Consider the following 23,072-nt stretch of genomic DNA (forward strand, 5'->3'; position numbering starts at 1 on the left):
GTGGCAGAAACCAACACAATATTGTAAAGCAATTGTTCTTCAACTAAAAATAAATAAATTTTTAAAAAAGATTGTCATGAACATTAGAAATGATGTATACAAAGCTTTTGGTGCCATAGCCCACACATAGTAGGATTCAAATTAGGCAGCTAGTATCACGCACTGGGGATGTGCCCCTGGTGGTTACTGAGGCGGTTAACTATTCTGAGGTGGTTAACCAGGCAGCGGGTTTGTGAGATCTGGGTGAGGATTGTGCACCAAGGTGTGTGTACAAGCAAAGCCATGTCTAGGTGTATTCAACCAAAGCAATTCCTTCTCCTCCAGTAGGCTCCCTACTCAGGGGAAGGAGGGTGCAGGGGCTGGACCATGTTCTCAGACACCTAGACCTCTGGGTTAGCCGAAGAATTATGCTTTTCAACTGTGGTGTTGGAGAAGACTCTTGAGAGTCCCTTGGACTGCAAGGAGATCCAACCAGTCCATTCTAAAGGAGATCAGTCCTGGGTGTTCTTTGGAAGGAATGATGCTAAAGCTGAAACTCCAGTACTTTGGCCACCTCATGCGAAGAGTTTACTCATTGGAAAAGACTTTGATGCTGGGAGGGATTGGGGGCAGGAGAAGGGGACGACAGAGGATGAGATGGCTGGATGGCATCACTGACTAAATGGACATGAGTTTGAGTGAACTCAGGGAGTTGGTGATGGACGGGGAGGCCTGGCGTGCTGCGATTCATGGGGTCGCAAAGAGTCGGATACGACTGAGCGACTGAACTGAACTGAACTGAGACATCTGGGTCCGGTGTCTAAGGCAGTAAGAGGTTGAGAGGAGGTGCAGGAAGCCAACGACCTGCAGAAGCTTCCTTTTTCCCCTCCGCCCAGCAACCGTTGAACACCGCCACCCACACCCACTCTTCGCTCCACCCCCACCCTGCGCTGCTTTCGACAAGGGAGAGCAGGGCGGAAAGGAAACCCCACCGGAAAGAGGATTCTTCCCCTCCTTTCCCCAAGCCGCCTTAAGACAAACCAGGAAGCCACCGCAGCTTGCAACCGGGCCACCTTAACAGCAAGGAATGGCCTGGCTCCCCGCCAAGCCCCACCCGGCCCGGCCTCGCTCCGCCCCTTCTCCTCCTGCTCGGGCCGGGCTGGTGAGCCAGAGTCTGGCCCGAGTTGGCTGGAGCTGTTGCCATGACAAGCATTTTCTTAAGAAAGCTCTGCTGTTGAAACCGTCTAAATCCAGGCGTTGAAAGGGGGCGCGAAGTTCCCGGGGAACCGTCCCTCCGGGAAAAGCAAGACCAGGGACACCCGCCCAGCTCCCCGGCGCCCCTTTCATTCCAGGAACCTGAGAGGTCCTTCCCTTGGGAGGGCCGGCGGAGACCCAGCCCACTCCCTGGTCTCCGCGGGGAAGGCAGAAGAGACCAGCTCACAACTCCGGCGTGGTTGCCACACTAGGGAGACCGGTGGGTAGACACCCCCCACGGTACCCCTGTCCATGGAAGGCTGGAGGGGGAGTCCCGCGTGCAGAAGCCTGGATCTTTGCTAAGAAAGAGAGGTAGGCTTGCAGAGAATGAATTGAATCGTGATTTGCAAACTTAGTTTTTCTTTCCTCTCAATGACTTCTTTAACTCCCTGAATTTCTTCTTCTGGCATATTTCTTGCGACTGGGTTTAGGGTGTGTGTATGTGTGTATATGTGCACAGATTTGTCAAATACTGTATTTCCTTCCTAGATTCAGTTCTTAGAAACCATATAATCAAACAAGTGATTTCTCCTTTTTCCCCCCTAGTTGTCATTCTTAGGCTGTGGGGGTAGGGAAGTGGAGGGTCTGTATTTTTCATACCCAAATTGAGCTTTTGGCAAAAGCATTTGTTTTCCCCCATTCGTTCCTGCCCTCCCTGCCCCCTCCTCCCCCTTGGCTTGGGAATGAGACACAGAATGGAAAACTGTTGCAGAAATATTTTCCGTGTCTGTTCCCTTTCTTGAAAGCCCTAAAGAGAGATGGAAAAAAAAAAAAGAACTGAGTATGAAATCTTCAACAAGAAGGAGGGGCAGCTCTGGGGGCTGAGAAAGGGCTCACTGGGGGGTGAGTGGCGGTTAGAGCTAGGAGAAGTTGGGGGTGGGGAAGGGGAATGCATACATTTTCTTTGGCTTTGTAGAGAAACCTCAGCAGTTTCTCTCTACCGCTTACAAAACATCCTCAGACTTTCACGTCTATAATTAGTCGTGGAAAAAGCTGGGAGTTCCCTCATACCGTTGTTGTTCGAGTGTATGCAGAGCATCAAGAACCAATGTATGAGTGTCTCTGAGGGCACCGCCCCATATATAGCTGTTCCCAAAGAGGAGAAAGGCGAAGGGGTGAAGTTGGAAAGTTTGCAGTTTCACGGGGCTGGCGAATGTTTGGTGGTTAGGGTGGGCCACAGGCAACATTAGGAGGGTCCCAGCATCCTGGGCCACTGTGCTGTCTTGATGAAGAGCTAGAAATTCATGCTGGGATTGTCCCTCCTTTTGGTTCACAAACACACTCGCTCAAATACTTGGCTCGCCCCTGGGGTGGAGGAGGCAAGCTGGCATCCTCTGCAGGCGAGTCCAGCCTCACATACGCCTCCGTCATCTCTCTGAAGGATCCACCGCTCTCCTGCCGGGTGTGGAGGGTGCGGGAGTGGCTGGCCACATCCTGGGAGAGAGTGGGCACTCTGCTGGCCAGGATCACCGCCCTCCCGGGCATACCTGCCAGACTCACAGTAACTTGAAGTTAGTGCTCGCCAGCCTGGTAGGGGGGATCTCAGCTGACGCAGTAGGCCCCGCGGCGGTGAGGGCGCCAAAGGGACCGGAAAACCCCACCGCACCCACCTCGCCTGGGTGGAGTGCCTGGCCGGGAGAGACGGTCTCCCTCCCTCCCGAAGCCTCCCCCCAGAGCCGCCCCTTCTGGTCCTTACCACTTGGAGCCCCCTGCCCCCATCGCCCCCTCACCTCAAGGCCCTCTTTACAAGGAAGGAAGGGACGAGACCAAGGTCATCCTAGGCTGCGGCAGGCCCTGGGGAAAGGGGCCTCCGGGGCAGGGGGCCGGGGAGAAAGTGTAGAGGGCGGGCTCCCTCGGCGGCCGGCCCGGGCTGGCGGCCCGCGGAGCGCGCTCTGGGGCGGGTGAAGGGTGCTGGGGAGCCGATCCTGCCCCCGAGGCTGGGGAGTGCAGGTGTGTGGAACCGAGCTCCCGCCCTCGCCCTCTCAGCCAGTTTGGTCGGAAGAGTCTTAAAGGCGAGAGGTTAGAACCTGGAAAGAAGGAAGCAGAAGATTTGGGGGAGAGCAGACATAGAGGCCGGGAAGCAACAGGAACCCGTTTCCACTCTGGGGTTCTGGATGACGGGGCTGCCTGCACTCCTGCAAGGTCAGACCGCGCCTCTCCCTAGACTCTGCGGGAGGAGCCAGGGGGACATTACCCTGCGGGCAGAGGGCCCACGGCAGGACCCCGCCTGGGTTCTGAGGAAAGCCAGGGAGAGGAGCTCATCTCTTGGCCCGGGAGCCCCGTCCTCCGCGCCACCATCTTGCAGAAGCACAACCCCGAAACCACCCTCTTCTCCGCGCCCCGCGCCCTCTCCCCGGCCCGCGCCGTCTCCCACTCGGGGGGCCCGTAACCCCGGCGTCCGCGCGGCCGGCCCCCCACGCAGGGCCCTGACCCGGGGTCAACCCCGGCGGGCTCGCCGAGGCGTCTCCCGGACGCGCAGGGCGCGCCCGCCGCTTTGAGCCGCGGGCGGGGGCCGAGGGGCTCCCCGCTCCCCACGCCCTCCCCGCGGGCCAGGGGCGTGTCCGCGCTGCGCCCCCTCCGCCGCGGCCACGCCCGGCCTCCGCCCCGCCCCGGGCCTGCGGGGTCGGAGCGCGCCGGGCACCCCGGGCACCCCGGTCTCCGGGCCGAGCGCGGTTCCCTGCCCCCGGGGGTGCCCGGAGCCTGGTTCCTTCCCCTCCCGGTTACCGTCTCCGCGGCCCTGGCTGGGTTCAGAACCCAGCAGGACGAGCACAGTTGGCTTATCCACCCGGGCTTCTCAGCACTGAGGGCGCAGTCAGTGTTTGGGGGCAGGAGAAGGTGGCGTCGGGGGGGTCTGGGAACCCGGCTGACTCCTGGCTTCCCTGCGGTCTCCGGCCTCCCCTCGGGACGGGAACGCCCGCTCCCCCGGTGATGGTGGGAGGGAGTGCTGAGTCAGGTTTGTCAGGGGTCGATGGCCTTGGGTGTCCAAGAAAGTCAGAATGGGAGGGCCCGGGCGGGGGGTGGGGGGGGCGGTGCGGGTAGAAGTAGCAGGTGCTGCGGGCGGGGACCCCGAGCAGGCGCTGAGGACTATGACTCTGTGCCTCTCTCGCCGCGGCCCCTTGAGAAGAAGAGGGATCCTGGGCCACTCAACCCAGCCCTCATCCGCTGCCACCTGCCAGAGTTTCAGATCTTACAGAGGAAACTGCCTCTTATTCGAGAATAATTCAGCTTCTCTCAGCAACCCCCGTGGGCCCTTTTCTTTTTTTCTATTCCCCTGGCCCTTGAGCCAGAAGGCCTGCCCGCTGAGGGCATTCCAGACCCACCAGGCCTTGGAGGGAGAAAGTGAGGGTGTTCCTTCTTGGTCCCAGCACCTTAAGAGTCCTGTCTGGCTTAGGTCGGCCCCAGTGTTGGGTTCAGCTTGTTAGAGGAATGCCCCTCCTAGGCCCCACTGCCTTCCCTGGAGAACTCCCCGCCTCCGACCTCCTCCACCAGCCCGCTGGGATAGGGCTCCCTTTCCTGCCGGCTCCCGCTCCTCAGACCCACACTGACTCCTGTCATCTCTGATGCGTATTTGCTGGGTGGGGGTAAGAAGGAGGGAGGGATGAGCAAGACAGTGGTCCCAGGGAAGCAGAACACTTGGGCAGAGTCAGCTGCGATGCCATCCCTTCCCCGCTCATTTCCCCCGGCTGCAGAGGGGATTAGAGGAGGAAAGCAGGCTGCGGTCCAGAAGGTGCGGAATGCTTTGTGCTCCACTTCCTCTCCCGGCATCTCTCTGTCTCCTCTTTCCTCTTTCCCTGCATGAGCCATTGTTGTTCCACTGACTTATTTCCTCTGCACGTGGTGAAGCAGAAATGACCAGCGCTGTTGCCCCCACTGTAAGCCAGTCCTCTGTGTTCAGCCCACAGAGACGGGGCTGAGGAGGGAAACGAGGGGACCTACTTAGAACCAAAGCCAAGGACTGCTAGCCAGTGGAGGAGCTGATGCAGGGAGTTTGTGCTGGAACAGGGGTGGATCAGACAGGCCAAAGGAGAGAAAAGGGAGGTGAGAACACAGGTGTTGGGGGCAACAGTTCCCCCATCCACCCCACCCCTGTTTGGACTCTCTTCACTCTTAAATCTTCTCTGGCTATAGTCTTCAGCCTCATCATTTCTCTCTGCTCTGGTTTCCCAAGTTAAGTACAAAACGGACTGGGATGAAATCAGTGAGACTCCTTTGCTTTGGCCTTCTTGAGCTGCATCACTCAGGGCAGAGGGAGCTTAGGGTAATGTGTTAATAGGGAGGAGGTTAAAGACTCTCAGATAAGCTCAGGGAAACTCTCAGCTTAGAACACTTCATAGCATCCTGCTGTGATCTTCCACCTGCAAAATCAGTGTCAGGGATGCTGCTGCTGCTAAGTTGCTTCAGTCATGTCTGACTCTGTGTGATCCCATAGATGGCAGTCCATCAGGCTCCCCCATCCCTGGGATTCTCCAGGCGAGAACACTGGAGTGGATTGCCATTTCCTTCTCCAATGCATGAAAGTGAAAAGTGAAAGTGAAGTCGCTCAGTTGTGTCCAACTCTTAACGACCCCATGGACTGCAGCCTACCAGGCTCCTCCATCCATGGGATTTTCCAAGCAAGAGTACTGGAGTGGGGTGCCATTGCCTTCTCCAGTCAGGGGTGCAAACTAGTACAACTCCTATGGAGAGCAAGTTAGCAATGTCTAAAAAAACAACATATGAATTTACCCAGCAGTCCTGTTTCTAGAAATTTATCCAGAAAATGTACATCCACAAATACAGAAAGACAGGTGCACAAGGTAATCATTTAAGGCATATTTGTAATAAGGAAATCATTGGAATCATCGATGTCTCTTTGTGTGTGCACTCAGTTGTGTGTGATTCTTTGCGATCCCATGGACTATAGCCAGGCTTCTCTGTCTGTGGGGTTTTCCAGGCAAGAATAGTGGAGCAGGTTGCCATTTCCTACTCCAGGGGATCTTCATGACCCAGGGATCTAAATCATGTCTTCCATGTCTCCTGCGTTGCAGGTGGATTCTTTACCACTGTGCCACCTAGGAAGTCTGGAAACTGTCAATGCCCATCTTTAATAGACACAATGGAGTACTGTGCAGTCAAAAACATGAGTAGGAGCTCTATGAACTGATATGTGATACCTAGGATATGCTATTAAGTAAAAACAGCAAGATGCAAAAGAGTGTGCATGCATAGTACGCCATCTTTGGGTTGAGGAAGTGGGAGAAATACGGCTTTTTTTTTTTTTTTTGCAAACTGATACATGCATACACACAGGAAGGATAAACCAGAAATTAATTAAAATGGTTACCTATAGGGGGTAGGTAGAAACATGTTAGAGAGGCTAGCGATTGGCACAAAACTTTACTGATACCTTTTTAGACTGTTTTGAATTTTGAACCAGGTAAATTTTATGTATTCACAAATTAAATTAGATCAAAAAGAAAGAAAAAAGCAGACTCTAAAGCTGACTGCAACAGAAATAAAGATCCTAACTGAATATCAATTTGATTACAAATAAGAGAGTTAATTCTAGTAGTTTTTTAGTTTGGTGCCCTGACTATATCCATACTGAAATGTGTATTCTAAGGATAAAAAGAACTGCAAAAAATCTCAGAGAACTTTGTGGTAGTTAGACTGTTATTTGATGTCATCAGCCTGAAATGTTGAAAAACCTAGTAAGAAATAAGGCAGGCATCTCTGGATGTTAGCAACCAAAAAAAAAAAAAAACCTGCTGGGGTAGAATGAGAGTCATTCTCCATGACAACTGAGACTTCAAAAAAGTGAATTATTAAAAAAAACATTAAAATTGTGTGTTTGGAGAGAAGGGTAGGGAGGCTGAAACCTCTTTGGATTTAAAGAGGTATTTTAGTCAAATACAATGCATAAACCTTAATTGGATCTTGGGTCAGAAAAAAAAATAAAAGGACGTTAAAAGAGATTCTGGGACAACTGGGAAATTTTTAATATAGATATTAGATGACATGTAATTATTGTTAATCTTTAAAGGTGTGCTAATGGCCATGATAATGATTTTATAAGAGAATATATTTATGCAAAAGTATTCAAGGGCACAGTGTCTGCAAGTGGTTTTCAAATGGTTCAGCAAACATAAGTGTGTGTGTATGTGTGTGTGTATTTATATACATCAAGAGGGCACACAAGATGCTGACAATTGGTGAATCTAAGTGAAGGGTCTGGAATTGTTTATTGCACTGTTTTTTTCAACATTTCAGATTTGAAATGTTTCCTAACACCAAGGTAGGGAGAGAAGTACATTTCAGGGAGGACCCTTGGATTCCTAGATTCCCTCACTCACCCCTGTGACTGAACCAACAGCGCGTCTGCTCTCAGCTCCCTCGCTGGCACACAGCACCCTCCGGGAAGTTTTTGTTTTCCCCTCACTGCCTTAGCATCAGGCTCTTCTTTCTGGGTGGGAGCAGCTCGGGCAGCCTGGAGTAGCAGGTGGACGCAGGCGCTTGCCCGTGGGGCTGCGATCTGCCGGGGAGGCCAGGGGGTGGAGGCTTCCAGAACCACCGCCTGCCCTCTGAGAATGGCCCTCCATGTAAGAGGAGGGACCCACCACAGTTCAGAAGTTGCTTCTGCCAACCTTTCACCTCCCTTCGGAATTCTGCAATGAGGTGCCTCTGAGGGAACCCAGCTGTGCCTTCCCTGAGCCTTCTAGATGGGCTAAGCAGGGTCCCCTGCTGGAGACACAGGGGCTACACGGTCACTAACCCAAATCACCGTGCTGTCACCGCTGCCTTCAGCCTGGCTCTAACTCCGGACAGAGAGCAGGTTTCCAGGACTGCCTGCATTCTCCTCTCTTCTCTCTTCTCCCTGGGTACCCTGGGGCTTAGGTCCTGTGTGCTCAGGGCCCTTCTCAGGTAGGAGAGGACTCTGGATCCTTCAGTCAGTTCCCCTCTGTCTTGCTTGAGGAGCCTGAAAGAGCAGCAGCCAGGAAGTTGGAAGGGGCACACAGGGACGGGTTTGTTCTATGTGTTGCCAGAACTGCCAGAAGAACTCGGGACTGGGAGTCAGAAAACTGGTGATCTGGGCTTATGACTACTGAGTGACCTTGACTGAGGCAGGTGACGTCTCTGGGCCTTAATCGCTCCCACTGTGAAATGAAACCAAGGTTGGACAAACAGGCATTTCTGGTTCAAGGCTCCTTTTCTACAAAGAGGGAAAACTCAACACCCAAACCAAGCTGTTTTATCATAGAGTCTAGCACAATGTAACACCCTGTAGCTAAGTTCCATCCTTCTTCCCAGGATGACCAGTTGTAAGGAGACCTAAAAGCATCTGCCTTGTGGACAGCCACACTCTCCAGGTCTTGGAGTAGAACAGAGTTCTTAGATTCCCCATCACCACTGGCCTGAAAGTTAATTGAGTACATACTCAGCGCCTCCAAGGCCCCAGTTCTGTTATGTCCTAAACCAGACATTAAGAAAGATTGGCTGGAGATACAGAAATCCAAGACTTCAAGGAGTTTACTTAGTTCCTAAGAAACATGCTTCCCCCAGAGAGTTATTAGGTCAAACTATATAAAATTGCCAGTTTGCAACTTCTTTTGACCTATAAAAGGCAATTTAATATGATTCAAATTAACGTTAATATTATTAAACACTGGAAGTCAGGAACTCCAGTCAGTACTATGGAATGGAGAGATGAGATTTCCATCTGAACAATGGATTGGGTTTAGAGAAATTTGGGTAGAGTCACCAGCTGCTAGGCCGGTTTGTCCTCTCTCTCAATCCAGGCTTTTAGCCCTGGAGGTAGACACATTAGCCAGGTCCTTGTCCAGACTCTAGTTGAGATTTCAGCAGTAGTTTTTCTGGTAACTGGCCAGGGCAGTTGCCCGTGGGTAGAGAGGAGAGTGCTGTCCATCTGTAGTTGACTATTCCTGTGCCCTGCTTCATATCTGCAGAGTTGGGAATGGAGGAAACTAAGAAAGGAAGAAATAGGAAATATCGATCTAATTCTCCCCCTCTGGTGGCAGACCGCAGTGGGACACACACCTGAATCCTCATCTGGCACAGGATGCTGGGAGCTGAAGGAATTAGTAGGAAAGTGGAGGCCAGAATTTGACAGGTCTGGAGACCTGGAGAATCCCAGGGACGGGGGAGCCTAGTGGGCTGCCATCCATGGGGTCGCACAGAGTTGGACACGACTGAAGTGACTTAGCAGCAGCAGCAGCACCCCATCCTTAGAGGAGGTAATTGCCAAATAGGATTGGGATGAGGAGAGAAAACAGCTTTGATGGAGGAGAGGATGGGGGAGGATGGGTGGATTGGGAGGAAGGGCTGTCTGCATGTGGCCCAGGACTCAGCATCATGGAGAGTCAGGCGCTCTAGCAGGTGAAGGGAGGCTGTCTGCTTCCTCCTGCTGGGATGCATCCCGTCCTTTGTCTGAGCCGGCGCCCAGGTCTCAGGGAGGTGGCATCCGGCCTCAGCTGCAGCCTGCTGCCTGCCTGCTCTCCTGGTACCGTGGACCTTTAGGATGATTTTTTTGATGTTCCCTCCCCGCTGTCTATACGGCAGCCTTCTTTGTGGGAAGCACTTGTAGGACATCTGTTGGAATGCTAGGATGGGCACAGCTGGCATCCAAGCTTCCAGGGGCTTTCTGACCTTGGTACAGGGGAGGTTGGTCACCAGGCTTTGGGCTGGGGAGGTTTTATTTTGTTGAGCCAGAGCATTTGAGATGGATCGAGCTGGAGAAATGGTCCAATTTCCCTTTATCCCAAGTGAGAAAACTGAAACCTAGAGACTTGTCCAAGAACACTGGACTAGTTGGAGGCCAAGCCCAGTTCTCCCCACTCCACGCCTGCGACTGGGCCCCTGGGCCCCTCCATGCGTTTCTGCGGGAGCCAGATGGATGTCGAATCGCCTTGGTACCCACTTTCTCTACCCGTGTAATTGGGACAATTATTCTAGCCCCTCTTGGGATGATGTGCAGCGTGAGATCATGTACGAGAAGCTTTTTCGAAGAAAGATGCCAGAAACCATAGAGTTGCTGTGCCGTGATTGTTACTGTTGCTGCTGTTATTAGCAATTACGGTTATTAGGACTAGAGAAAATGCAAAGGAGAAGTGCTTTGGCGCCACCCTTATCACTGTAGCTTCTCACGGGCCTGAGCTTTCCTCTTGGTCCTTTCCACATCCCTTCTCAGGCACCCGGGCCTTGAGCTGGGAAAGGCAGAGTAATGCGGAGCAGAAGCAGAGTCCTGGAAAAGGGTGGGCAGAGCCCTCCTCCTGCCTGGGTATCCCCAGCTCTACCCTTTTTTCAGAATGTGGACTCTTGGAAGGAGTGTGGAGGGAAAACACTCTGACCTTCACTTCTTCCTTGGCAGCTGACTAGCCTGGGTTGGCTGGGAGCTCTGATTTAGGGGCTAAGAATCAGCAGAGTCGAGCCACTTGTAATAGGACAGGACAGATTAGGACAGGACAGATTGATTTCATGGCCAGAGCCTATCTGTCATTCATTTGCTGGTTCATTTATTCACTTGTTCATCAGCACACATAAAATGAGCACAAACTGTGTCTCAGGCGCGGTGTTAGAATTTGGGAAGGAGCGGTGTCCAGAAGGCAGGCAAGGACTAAGCATCGCCTACTTTCAGCTCGAGGACAAGTGAGCCGAGCCTGGGCACCCACAGCAAGCCCTGATCGTGGCAGTGTTCCCGAGAACTTGCATTTGTGTCCTTGAAGTATACCTTTAACCCCTGAGCTCAGGAAGATCAGGCTTAGATTCCGTGATGGACTGAGCTGGGAGGGGCACCCCTGTGTCACTGATAGGACTGGCCTGATGAGGACGGACTTGCCCTTGTCCTTTGTCTTCTGGGCCAGGGCCTGGTGCTGGAGCTGGGTGTTTGTCCAGCCTGGTATACCCAGTCCTTGGGCTGGCATGCCAGTGTTGTCTGACTTTGCAATCCCCTGCTTACATTCTCAGAATCTGATGGGAGATATTCTGTTGCTAGGATGTGCAGAGAGATCTGAATGGAACCTTTGAAAGAAAAAATAAACATCTAGAGAAGCCCCCCAGTTTCTCCTCCAATCTTTATTTCTTTCTTTTTTTTTTTTTTCAATCTTTATTTCTCATTTCAGCCCTTCCACCCTACTTGGCAGGGTGATATTGAAGGATAGTTCAGTTCAGTTCAGTCACTCAGTCGTGTCCAACTCTTTGCGACCCCATGGACCGCAGGACTCTAGGCCTCCCTGTCCATCACCAACTCCCGGAGTCCACCCAAACCCATGTCCATCGAGTAGGTGATGCCATCCAACCATTTCATCCTCTGTCATTCCCTTCTCCTCCTGCCCTCAATCTTTCCCAGCATCAGGGTCTTTTCAAATGAGTCAGCTCTTTGCATCAGATGGTCAAAGTATTGGCGTTTCAGCTTCAACATCGATCCTTCCAATGAACACCCAGGACTGGTCTCCTTTAGAATGGACTGGTTGGACCTCCTTGCAGTCCAAGGGACTGTCAAGAATCTTCTCCAACACCACGGTTCAAAAGCATCAGTTCTTCAGCGCTCAGCTTTCTTTATAGTCCAACTCTCACATCCATACATGACCACTGGAAAAACCATAGCCTTGACTAGACGGACCTTTGTTGGCAAAGTGATGTCTCTGCTTTTAAATATGCTGTCTAAGTTGGTCATAACTTTCCTTCCAAGGAGCAAGTGTCTTTTAATTTCATGGCTGCAGTCACAATCTGCAGTGACTTTGGAGCCCCAAAAAATAAAGTCAGCCACTGTTTCCCCATCTATTTGCCACGAAGTGATGGGACTGGATGCCATGATCTTAGTTTTCTGAATGTTGAGCTTAAAGGATAAGACAGTGGATTTAGATTCGATGCATGTTATGCACATCTTCATTGAACCTCAGCTTTCCCATCTTTAAAGTGTGCATAAGATCATCTTTCCTTATCTACCCTGTAAAGTGTTGTGATGGACAAATGAGACATGGTGGATGACAGTGTTGGGTAAACGCCGAAGTGCTGGATGTACGTAAGGCTTATTACTCCAGTGCCCCTCCTCGTTTTTCAGTTTGCATTTCGGTCCTTTCTGCTGCCCAGTCCTCTGATCCTGCTCGCCAGTGCGTCCTTCTCTGAGCTCTCACTTCCACTGCAGATTCTGCTCTTACCATGTCTTCTCTACTTGCCTAGATCAAGATCTAAAATAACTCTTGTTGCATCTTAAATGATAACAACAGTAAAAAGTGATAGTCTAGTTATGTGCTAGGTATTAAATTTGGATTATCTCATTTAATATTCTTAGTTGACGATGAAGTCAGTACTAGTATTATCTTCATTTTACAGATTAGTAAAGATGTTCATAAAACACAGGCTGAGGTCCAGCCCTAGTTTAGCCTATCTCTGAATTTCCTCTTTCTACTGCTCAATGACTGACTGGCTGACAAGAACAGGGAGAGATTTGACAGCATTTATTGAATGTCGACTAAATATGCTGCTTTCAAATTATGTCACAACAACCACCATCTGAGACAGTTACTGGATTTGTCTTAGACATCGTCTGGTTGCAGAATAGAAACCAGTCCAAAAAAGCAAAAGAGGACTCTAGTAGGTTACAGAGAAATATCACAGAATTAGCAGCAAGAGGTGCAGCTTCCATGTGGACAGCATCTCTCCTCTGCCCCCCAGTCCACATGCACAGCTCTCATCGTGGTTCACCAAGCAGCAGTTTCAGTGTCCAGACTGATGACCTTCCTGCTTAGCTCTGCAAAGTAAATTAACTCAAGTTTCTCAGCCCAAATATCAAGAGATGTTGATTTCCAGATCAGATCTGATGTCCATCCCTGCTAATTATCTGTGATCCGTGTGGCCTGCTTGAGGAGAGTGTGGACTAATCAAATCATGAACACCCAGGCCTGTCCCTCCAACAGTAGCTGTGGGTGGGAGCAGATGTTTCTCGAGGGGAAGTCCTTGACCTTAGACGGATGCAATCCTACCAAGCTGTTTATCACAGAAGACTGTCCCAACGGATGTCATAGAGGTGATGCCCTGCTGAAGCCCCGAAAGAAGAGATGAGTCATTTGTCCTAGAATCTGCATGTTCAGGTGGGCCCGGAAAGATAAGAATACCATTTTTGAACCCTGCTATATGCCAGGAATTTTGTGTGTATTATCTTTCAACCTTACAACATGTCATTGTTTTCATTTTATAAATTAGAAAGCTAATACTCAGCAAGCCAAGTGTCTTACCCAGAGGTCCTCTGGTTGGTTTGGGCTGGGCCAACGTTTGACCCAGGCCTGTCTGACAGTAAGACCCTTTCTATTAACCAAAACTCACCAAAGATGACTATTTGATGTTGATTCTGCTGTGATGTATGCTCCATGAGGGCAAAGATCTTAGTCTTTTTGTTCACTGATATATCCTACCTAAAACAGTATGTGGCTCATAGTAAATGCTCAATTAAAACGTCATCAAATGAATTTTGTTTTAGTATCTTCTATACCCCGGGCTTCCCATGGTCAGAGGGAAAAGGGTAATATTCTAACTGTTGAGAATGGGCCACTGAATTAACTAGGGTAGCCCACTGGGTGTGCCTCTGGTCCCTAACTCAACTCTCCTTTGACAGGGGACTTTAGGAAGAGTCCCTCAACATAGAGGACTCTAAAGGGTGGTATAGCTCTATCTCCATCTGTGTTTCCTGTCCTGTACACCTGATCCAAGACATTTAGCCCTGTGAAGAAGGCAGGTGAAAGGAGGTTTCCCTAATGCTAGAAAAATCACTTACTGAAGCAGGACATAGAATGCCAGGGAAAATAATGCTAATTTCCATTGGGTTTTCAGCCCCATGGTTCAGTTTACCAAATCCTGGATTTCTTCCCATGCCTTTCTGTATAGCAGTGCCCTCTGCCTCAGTCACCCAGACAGTGTTCGCAATTCCAGGTTTGGGAGAGTCAGATGGAACTGGGTTCAAGTCGGCCTTCCCATCCTTGTGACCATGGACAAATTTTTCATGTGACTGCACTCAATTTTCTCTGGAAAAGAGGATTATTTATTAATAAAGAGTGATCCATGTTCTAAGGGCCTGGCCCGAAGTAGGTCCTCACTGACTTTTGATTTTACCCCTTCCATCCCTCCAGTTCTCCCTTCCTTCTCCATGGATCCTGGCTCAAACCTGCCCACCTGCTCCCTGCCAACCTTTGGGCACAGTACCTTTGGGGTCAGAGCCCACTGTCCCCAAGTCACTGAAAGGCCCGGAGGCCCCCGCTTCCTACAGCTCTCCACCAAGTGGCTTCACGGGCTGACTGAGGACTCCGTGGTTTCCACATGGCAGCAGTTCCAAAATCGTGCTTGACCCTTGTACAGCAAGAGTCCTGGCAAAATAAGGAGGAGTGGCAGGTGGAGAGCTACAGTCCCCTCATTTTGTTTGCTCCTGCCCTGCATTGCTTCCCCTGGAGGTAGATGCTAGAAGAGCCATGCTGGGAAATCTCTTGTAGGAGCAGGAATGGGTGACAGTGCTCTACTTGCTTGTAGCAGCCGTGGCCTGAGGATGCCATCGCTATTTGGTCGGGCAGATCATTTGCCAGCTGCCCCTGGAATTGAGCAGGCTGCTTAATAAACAGGTAGGAGAGTCCCAGTCTGGGATCGCCTCCTCTCTCTCCAGCACGCACCCACACAGAGACTTTAGCTGTTGTGAAGTGCCAGCCTGGCCAAGGTAAGGCACGAACCAGAATTTGCTCTCCTGAGCTGGAAGGGGCGTGGCAGGGAGAGACTGGGCTCCTGCTTCTGCTTCCTGTGGATTACTTAAGTGCTCCAGGCTCTTTTGGAGTGGAGGAGATAGGTTCTCCAGCCGCCTCCTAGTCTCTCAGGGATGGCATCCTGTGATGGGAGATGCTTTCAGAAGAAGTGAGCATGTGAGTCGTAACCGAGTTCATGTGAGCAGGCCTATGGCAGCGTGGTTGCTGGGATAGATCAACTTGTCAGTTCTGGCTACAGCATCCGCTTAGCCCACGCACAGCCTGTGAGCCAGGACTGGTGCCCTACCTCTGTTTAGCCAGTGTTTAGCATAGTCCTCGGAGAAGGCAATGGCACCCTACTCCAGTACTCTTGCCTGGAAAATCCCATGGATGGAGGAGCCTGGTAGGCCGCAGTCCAGGGGGTCGCAAAGAGTCAGACACGACTGAGCGACTTCACTTTCACTTTTCAGTTTCATGCATTGGAGAAGGAAATGGCAACCCACTCCAGTGTTCTTGCCTGGAGAATCCCAGCAACAGGGGAGCCTGGTGGGCTGCTGTCTCTGGGGTCGCACAGAGTTGGACACGACTGAAGCGACTTAGCAGCAGCAGCAGCAGCATAGTCCTTGGGCTTCCCAGGTAGCTCAGCTGGTAAAAAAAATCCGCCTGCAATGCAGGAGACCTCGGTTCAATTCCTGGGTCAAGAAGATCCCCTGGAGAAGGGATAGGGTACCCACTCCAGTATTCTTGGGCTTCCCAGCTGGCTCAGACAACAAAGAATCCACCTGCGATCCGGGAGACCTGGGTTCGATCCCTGGGTTGGGAAGATCCCCTGGAGGAGGGCATGGCAACCTACTCCAGTATTCTTGCCTAGAGAATCCCCATGGACAGAAGAGCCTGGCAGGTTACAGTTCATGGGGTCACAAAGAGTTGGATATGACTGAGCAACTAAGCACAGCGCAGTAAAGTCCCTGGTTCTTTACTGGATGATCATCAGTAAACGTTGGATGGATGAATAACTGAATAAACAAATAGAAATTTTTCTTCAGAGTCAAGATCACAGCAGAGTTTACCTTTTTTCTTCCCAGGGTCATCATCCCTGTTCAGCATTTCATCATGTCATGCTGAATAATTGCAAAGGACTCCTAATGATGGACAGGGTGGTCTAGAAGGACAAATTACAGATTAGAAGTCCGGAGACCTGGAACTTCAACTATTTAAGTTGCTTTATCACTTTAAGGATAAATCTGGGCTTCCATTTGTTCATGTATAAAATGAATAGTTTGGCCTAAACATACTTTGAGGAGATTTTAACTCCCAATTCTCTGCCTCCTCCTGCCTAAACAACCCTGCAGATTAATTATAGTTGGTTACCAAATTTTAAAAATAAGATTCACCATAGAAATCCAAATTTCTTGCTTCTCAAAAAGTGGAAGCTCTCACAAAAGTTCCACCTTTTTTCCATGGCAACAGTTAGCAGGAGCTAAGTAACCGCTGCCCTGTTCAGACAGCGTCTGCGTTCCCGTTTGCCACAGACGCCTCCTCTCCCTGCTGCCTAATGCTCGGGCTGCTTCACTCGTTTTTGTGGCTGCCTGGTCCATGGAGGCATGTTAATTTGCAGACCTCGAATGGGGAAAACAAAACCTCGAAGGGTGGAGGGAGAGGCAGCTAGGATGGGGTGGCAGCTCAGTTGGGCTTAGGTGCAGAGACGAGGGGATCTTCCTGGGAGGCGGTGGCAGGGATGCGAACGGGAACAGTGGCCAGTGCCTCAGGAGACTGCTTAGGGACTTGGCCTCCAAGAATTGTTAAGGCCTTGCCTGAGGAAGCCATCCCTCTTCACCAGTTTCCTTTTTCTTGGACGCCTGCCGGGAGTTTGGAAGGCTCCCTAGGGCCTCCTTGGTATAACTGTATCTGCCACTACACGGTAGGGAGCTCAGGGCTCCATCTAAGAACCTTGCAAGGCTGGTAATTCCCTTTGCACTTCTTTCTGTTGTCCACCTTCTGTTAGTATTTTGGTCACACAACAGTTCACCCCGTTGGAGTAAATACAACATGAGGCAACCCAGGATCCCAGCTATATTCCTATCGGTGAAGTGCCTGTTCTCCTGTTAACTTACTCAGCTTATCTCATGCACCTGTTGCTATAAACAGCAGTACTTCAGACCTCCTCAGGGCTGGCTGATCCCGGAGTCCTTTGTCTAACTTGGAGCTTACTTGTGCCCCAGTGTGAGTCAGGGCTGTTTCTCACTCAGCTCCTTAATCATCCTGTCTGAGCCCTAGGCAACTCTGCCTTCTCTGTTACCCTAAGCAGGCAGAACCTTCTTTGCATACCCATTCATAGAATTTGTTTTTCCTACTTTCTGGTTTGCATGCTCTTGTTTTAATTAATTAATTTTTTTTTTGGCTGTGCTGGGTCTTCGTTGCTGTGTGCAGGCTTTCTCTAGTTGCAGCGAGTAGGGGCTTCTCATTGTGGTGGCTTCTCTTGTTTCGAGGCACAAACTCTAGGGTGTGTGGGCTTCTGTAGTTGTGGCTCACAGGCTCAGTAGTTGGGGCTCAGGGCTCTAGAGTGCTGGCTCAGCAGTGGCGCATGGGCTTAGCTGCCCTGCAGCATGTGGAATCCTCCCAGACCAGGGATCAAACCAGTGTCCCCTGCACTGGACCTCTAGGGAAATCCTACATGCTTTCCTTAAGGCAGAAGTAAGATTTCCATAAGTCCAAAGATAATTGTTAACATTCTGGTATATTCTCTTTATTCTTTTATATATGTTTGTGACTCTACACATTTTTTAAACAAAATTGGGGATAGTTTGAATATCAAGTTTCTGATTCAGATTTTTTCCAACTCAATACTATATCATGAGCATTTTCTTACAGCCTCAGGAATTGGCCACAAGTCAGTCACAAATATGGTTCTTGGAATCCGATGATAGTAGGCAACCTGAAGTGAAAGATTGATGTGATTTTGGAAGGAAAATAAAGATACTGATGCTTGCATCCTTTGCCTTGAAAGTTGACAGTCTGGAGCCAATCTGGGCTGGGCACAGGGGTCTGAACCTGGGATGGACAGATCAGAAGAGGGAGAAAGCCTGGAACCCTTGAATTGCCTTTGAAAATTCCTTCTCTCTGTGTGTTTGGATCCCACATGAAGGTTCAGGCCAACTTGTGTTTGAAGTAAGAGTTTAAAATGTAAAGTGGCTTTTACACAGGCTCAGCTAGGGGTAGGCCTTTCTGGAAGAAGATGTGGAATACCGTAAGTCAAGTCCCTATAAAGCTGTGAGTGGAGTTACTCTTAATGGCAGAACGGCTGACTTCTCCTGCTGAGTTTGGTCCCTTATACTAGCCCCCTGGTTTGAAAGAACTGTAATGGCTTTTCCTGTCTTCTTTCTCTTGAGTTTATCTCGGGCTATATTTTTAAAGAAAGAAACTTTGTTTTTTCTTTTGATTTTAAATAATCATCCAAGCCTGGGTCAGGGAGGGGCAGAGAAAAAGGAGTTAGGAAGAGCAAGAGGCTGTCACCACCACCAAAATTAGCGAATATAGCGCTGGGGACAAAGACAAGGTCTGGTGAGTGCCCCTGATGGAGACAGAGAGTCCCTGTGGTTTTGGTAGGCAGCTCAACACCCCTCAGCAGTTGGGATGCTTTGACATGACAGCCTGAGATGTCAGCCTCTTAAAAGTTGTACCAACCAGCAATTATACATTTAAGAGTGACAAAGAGTCTTGATGACCATCATGATGAATGTAGGCTTATCTGAATAATATTGGTACATGTTCAGCGTAGGCTCGAGGGCTGGGACATGAAGTCTTGGTTCACCCATGAGTTGGTGCCGCCTCCCTGTGTGACTCGGGAAGCCTTCCACTATTGTCTCCTGGCCCACAGGGAGGTTTCACCCTTGCACTTTCCTCTTTCCTAAGGAGGTTTCATCCTTAACCTTCCTCCTTCCTCCCATCTAGGGAGATAGATGAGGGAAATGGAGGGAGATGCTTTGGTTTCCATTACAAAACAGGGGAATCTTTGTTATTCTGTCTTCTATTCCGTTTACTCCAGAACCTCTTGCCATAACAGAGGAAGGTAACAGACTGGGTGCTATCATCACACGTGTCACCCAGCTTCTGAACTTCATCTTTTTCATCCTCCTTAAAATATCAGATAATATAATTTTGAATACCTTACAGGGTCATTACAAGAATCGCATGAGATAATGGGTGTGACAGTACTTTAAGGTAGAGGGCCTACAAATATATAATTATTTACGAAGATTCTTGAATGAGGAAGTCCCTCCTCACCTGACTCCTCTGAGGTTGCTGCTGCTAAGTCACTTCAGTCATGTCCAACTCTGTGCGGCCCCATAGACGGCAGCCCACCAGGCTCCCCCATCCCTGGGATTCTCCAGGCAAGAACACTGGAGTGGGTTGCCATTTCCTTCTCCAATGCATGAAAGAGAAAAGTGAAAGTGAAGTCGCTCAGTCGTGTCTGACTCTTTGCCACCCCATGGACTTCAGCCCACCAGTCTCCTCCGTCCGTGGGATTTTCCAGGCAAGCGTACTGGAGTGGGTGGCCATTGCCTTCTCCACCTCTGAGGTTAGGAAGGCCTTCTTCCAGCTCATCTAAAATTTGAACCCTCTTTCTTGGGTAGGTGCTGTACCTCTGCTGTAGGTGGAAGGTGAGATGCAGCAAGTGTGAAAGATTTGTTCAAAGTGGGTGAAAAAGCTGGAACTCTAAAAAGAGCCCCTTAATTGAGTTCCACTCTTGACCATGCCACTAGCTAACAGCATGACTTTGAGCAAGCCCCTTAACCTTTGACCCTCATTTGCCATCTGTTTCTAACCGTAAGGATTATTAATAATCTAGGAGGACAGTGTAGAATGTAAACAGAAGTGTTCTGAGAAATTAAAAGCACTATACATGTGTGATAGTACACTATTAGAGCTCAGATGTGTTCCTGAAGATGTCAAGGGGAACCCGTGTTTGATTAAGATTACACATCCTAGAATCCTATTATATCAGAATCTGCCTGCAATGCAGAAGACCTGGGTTCAGTCCCTGGTTCTGGAAGATCCCCTGGAGAAGGGAAAGGCTACCCACTGCAGTATTCGCCTGGAGAATTCCATGGACAGAGGAGCCTGATGGGCTGCAGTCCATGGATTGCAGAGTCAGATGTGACTGAGCAGCTAACAGACAACAGTACCTCGTATCAGCACTGGAAGGGGCTATCGCTCAACTCCCTGTTTTACAGACCATAAGAAACGGAGTCCAAGCAGTCCCCCCTTGTACCCTGACCAGGCCGCACTCTAGGACTCTGGTTCCCCACATGTGTGGCCCTTCTGTTTTAGGTCTCCCACATCCCAGTACTGCAGAAGGAAATGGCAACCCGCTCCAGTATTCTTGCCTAGAGAATCCTGAGGACAGAGGAGCCTGGTGGGCTGCTGTCCATAGGGTCGAACAGATTCGGACACGACTGAAGCGAGTCAGCAGCAGCAGTAGCAGCATCCCAGGACAGATGGAAGATCATTCACTCTGTGTACCTTAGTGTCCTGCGTTAAAGCCTCTCCAATTTGCCACGCCCTTCCCTTCCACCGGGATGGGAGGTGCCTTTCATGCTAACATCTCAGAGTTGCCCAGATATTTGTCCTTCCTCTCTGACATCATGCATCCACCGATCATCAGCGTTCATGCCGTGGGCATGCCGGGCAGAACGGGGAGCCGGCGGTCCGGGCAGCTTCGGATCGGGGCTGGAAGGAACGGGGCTGAGCTCGCAGTGTGGAGGAGGCCGGGGATGGCGGGCGGGGACCTGGGGGGCGCCCGAGGGGAGGTGGAGAGCAGGTCCCGGGCGCGCCGCGGTGAGTCACGGCTCCTCTGGGCTACGGCGGGTGGGGCCGCCCGCCTTCTCCGGGCTTGGCGGGCCGGGCATCCGCTGCCCCGGGCGCCCCCGGGTCGGGGGCCGGACGCGGGCAGGGACTGGACGGGGCGGCGCGGGGCCTCCCCTGGGCTCCGCCCGAGACGGGCAAACGGGCGGGGACCTGCGCGGGCCGGGGCGCTGCGGCTCCTCGCCCTCACCCCGGGGCCCGCCCTGCGGAGCCCCGTGCCTGGGTGAGGCTCTGGCGGCGGAGGACCCGGAGTCTCTGTGGGGGCTCCCCTGAGCCAGTTCGCTCTGCGCCCCAGAGGACACTGGCGTTTCGGCTTCCTCTGTCCCCGGTTACTGTCTCCCGGCACTGTAAGATGAAATGCCTCCCTTCACTTCTCTCCACCCGGAGCCGGAGACCAGGTCCCTGCTGAGCTCTCCCTCCCACCTTCTTTCCCAGCCCCTGCCGCTTTCTGGCTCTCAGGTCTCTAGAGGAATAATGCAGATCCGAACTTCTGCCCTGCTTCCCTACCACCCCACCCCCGAAAATCAGAATTGCTACGTTGGTTGATAATGTTATTAGCTAACATGGTCAAATGAGTATATTCACTGTGTTGCTAAATGGCAATTTTAGACTGTGAAATTGATAACAGAAGGGCACATCTAAGAGCTGCTGGCTTTTGGGAGATCGATGACTTTCTTTGATCATGCAGATTACAAATGTTGCAGGCAGAAATAGTGGAAACATACCTCTCTCTCTGATCTCTACCTCAGTTTTTTTCTTCCTTTTATTTCTCTGATGCACAAAAATGAATGGTTCATGATACATTTTCTTCACTGGTTTATGCATGCCTCTCTTTTACTATTTATGTTAATATATTAATGTACCCGTTGAAGACACCACCCAGTCCAAAAATGTTGAACTCGTCACCCAGTCCAAAAACGAGATCCTGCCCATATTTTGCATCCATCTATGCGCCCTTTCTCGGAGAAGGCAATGGCACCCTACTCCAGTACTCTTGCCTGGAAAATCCCATGGATGTAGGAGCTTGGTAGGCTGCAGTCCATGGGGTCGCTAAGAGTCAGACATGACTGAGCGACTTCACTTTCACTTCTCACTTTCATGCATTGGAGAAGGAAATGGCAACCCACTCCAGTGTTCTTGCCTGGAGAATCCCAGGGACGGTGGAGCCTGGTGGGCTGCCGTCTATGGGGTCGCACAGAGTCGGACACGACTGAAGTGACTTAGCAGTAGCATGCGCCCTTTCCATGCTAGCCCCTTACCTTATCACCTATCTCATCCACTATCCAGAATTTTGTGTTTACCATTCTTTTCATAAACCTATGTATGCCTTATCAAATATATTATTTAATCTTAGTTCATATTCTTTATTTAAAATATATACCGTGTACAGTCTTCTGGAGCTTATTTTCGTTCAATATTATAATACTAAGATTTGTCCCTGTTAAGTGTAGCTGCTGCTGCTGCTAAGTCAATTCAGTCGTGTCCGACTCTGTGTGACCCCATAGACGGCAGCCCACCAGGCTCCCCCGTCCCTGGGATTCTCCAGGCAAGAACACTGGAGTGGGTTTCCATTTCCTTCTCCAATGCAGGAAAGTGAGAAGTGAAAGTGAAGTCGCTCAGTCGTGTCTGACTCTTCGCGACCCCATGGACTGCAGCCCACCAGGCTCCTCCGTCCATGGGACTCTCCAGGCAAGAGTACTGGAGTGGGGTGCCAGCAGTTCATCCATTTTTACTGTTACATACTCTTTTATTGGTGAAGACTACCACCCTTTTTCACCATAAAGAACAGGATTACCACAGACTTTCTTGTTCATGTTTTCCTGTGCAATTCTCTTCTAGGTATCAGTCTCAGAAGGGAGTTGCTAGGTCTTGGTATGTGAATATTCAGCTTTACAAGATAACGAGAGATTGTTTCCCAGTATGTTTGTAGTGGTTTTGCTTTTAGCAGTAAAGTGTAAGAGTTGCTCTTGGTCCATGTCCTTAGAGTACCTGGTATCATCAGACTTTTAAATTTTTGCCAACTGAATGGTATAAATAGTGTCTCTTTGTTGTTGCTGTTAAGTTGCTAAGTCATGTCCAACTCTTTCTGACCTCATAGATTGCAGCATGCCAGGCTCCCCTGTCCTCCACTATCTCCTGGAGTTTGTTCAGATTCATGTCCGTTGAGTCAGTGATGCTGTCTATGGATATCTCTTAGTGGCCTTGATTTGCATTTCTCTGATTAAGTGAAGTTGAAAAACAAAAATAATACTTCACAGA

At 50.4% G+C, this 23,072-nt stretch overlaps 1 protein-coding gene across 5 annotated transcripts in view; it reads left to right on the top strand.

Moving 5' to 3' along the window:
* The first annotated feature begins 1,143 nt into the window (after positions 1 to 1,143).
* ATP2B4 (ATPase plasma membrane Ca2+ transporting 4) overlaps positions 1,144 to 23,072 on the top strand; it is a 102,615-nt gene continuing 80,686 nt past the window's right edge. For all 5 annotated transcript variants that reach the window (XM_024976047.2, XM_024976051.2, XM_024976041.2 and 2 more), the window contains exon 1: positions 1,144 to 1,545. The gene's annotated coding sequence lies outside the window, so the exon portion shown is untranslated. The remainder of the gene's footprint in view (positions 1,546 to 23,072) is intronic.

This window comes from Bos taurus, chromosome 16, assembly GCF_002263795.3.
Source record: "Bos taurus isolate L1 Dominette 01449 registration number 42190680 breed Hereford chromosome 16, ARS-UCD2.0, whole genome shotgun sequence".
Classification (NCBI taxonomy): domain Eukaryota; kingdom Metazoa; phylum Chordata; class Mammalia; order Artiodactyla; family Bovidae; genus Bos; species Bos taurus.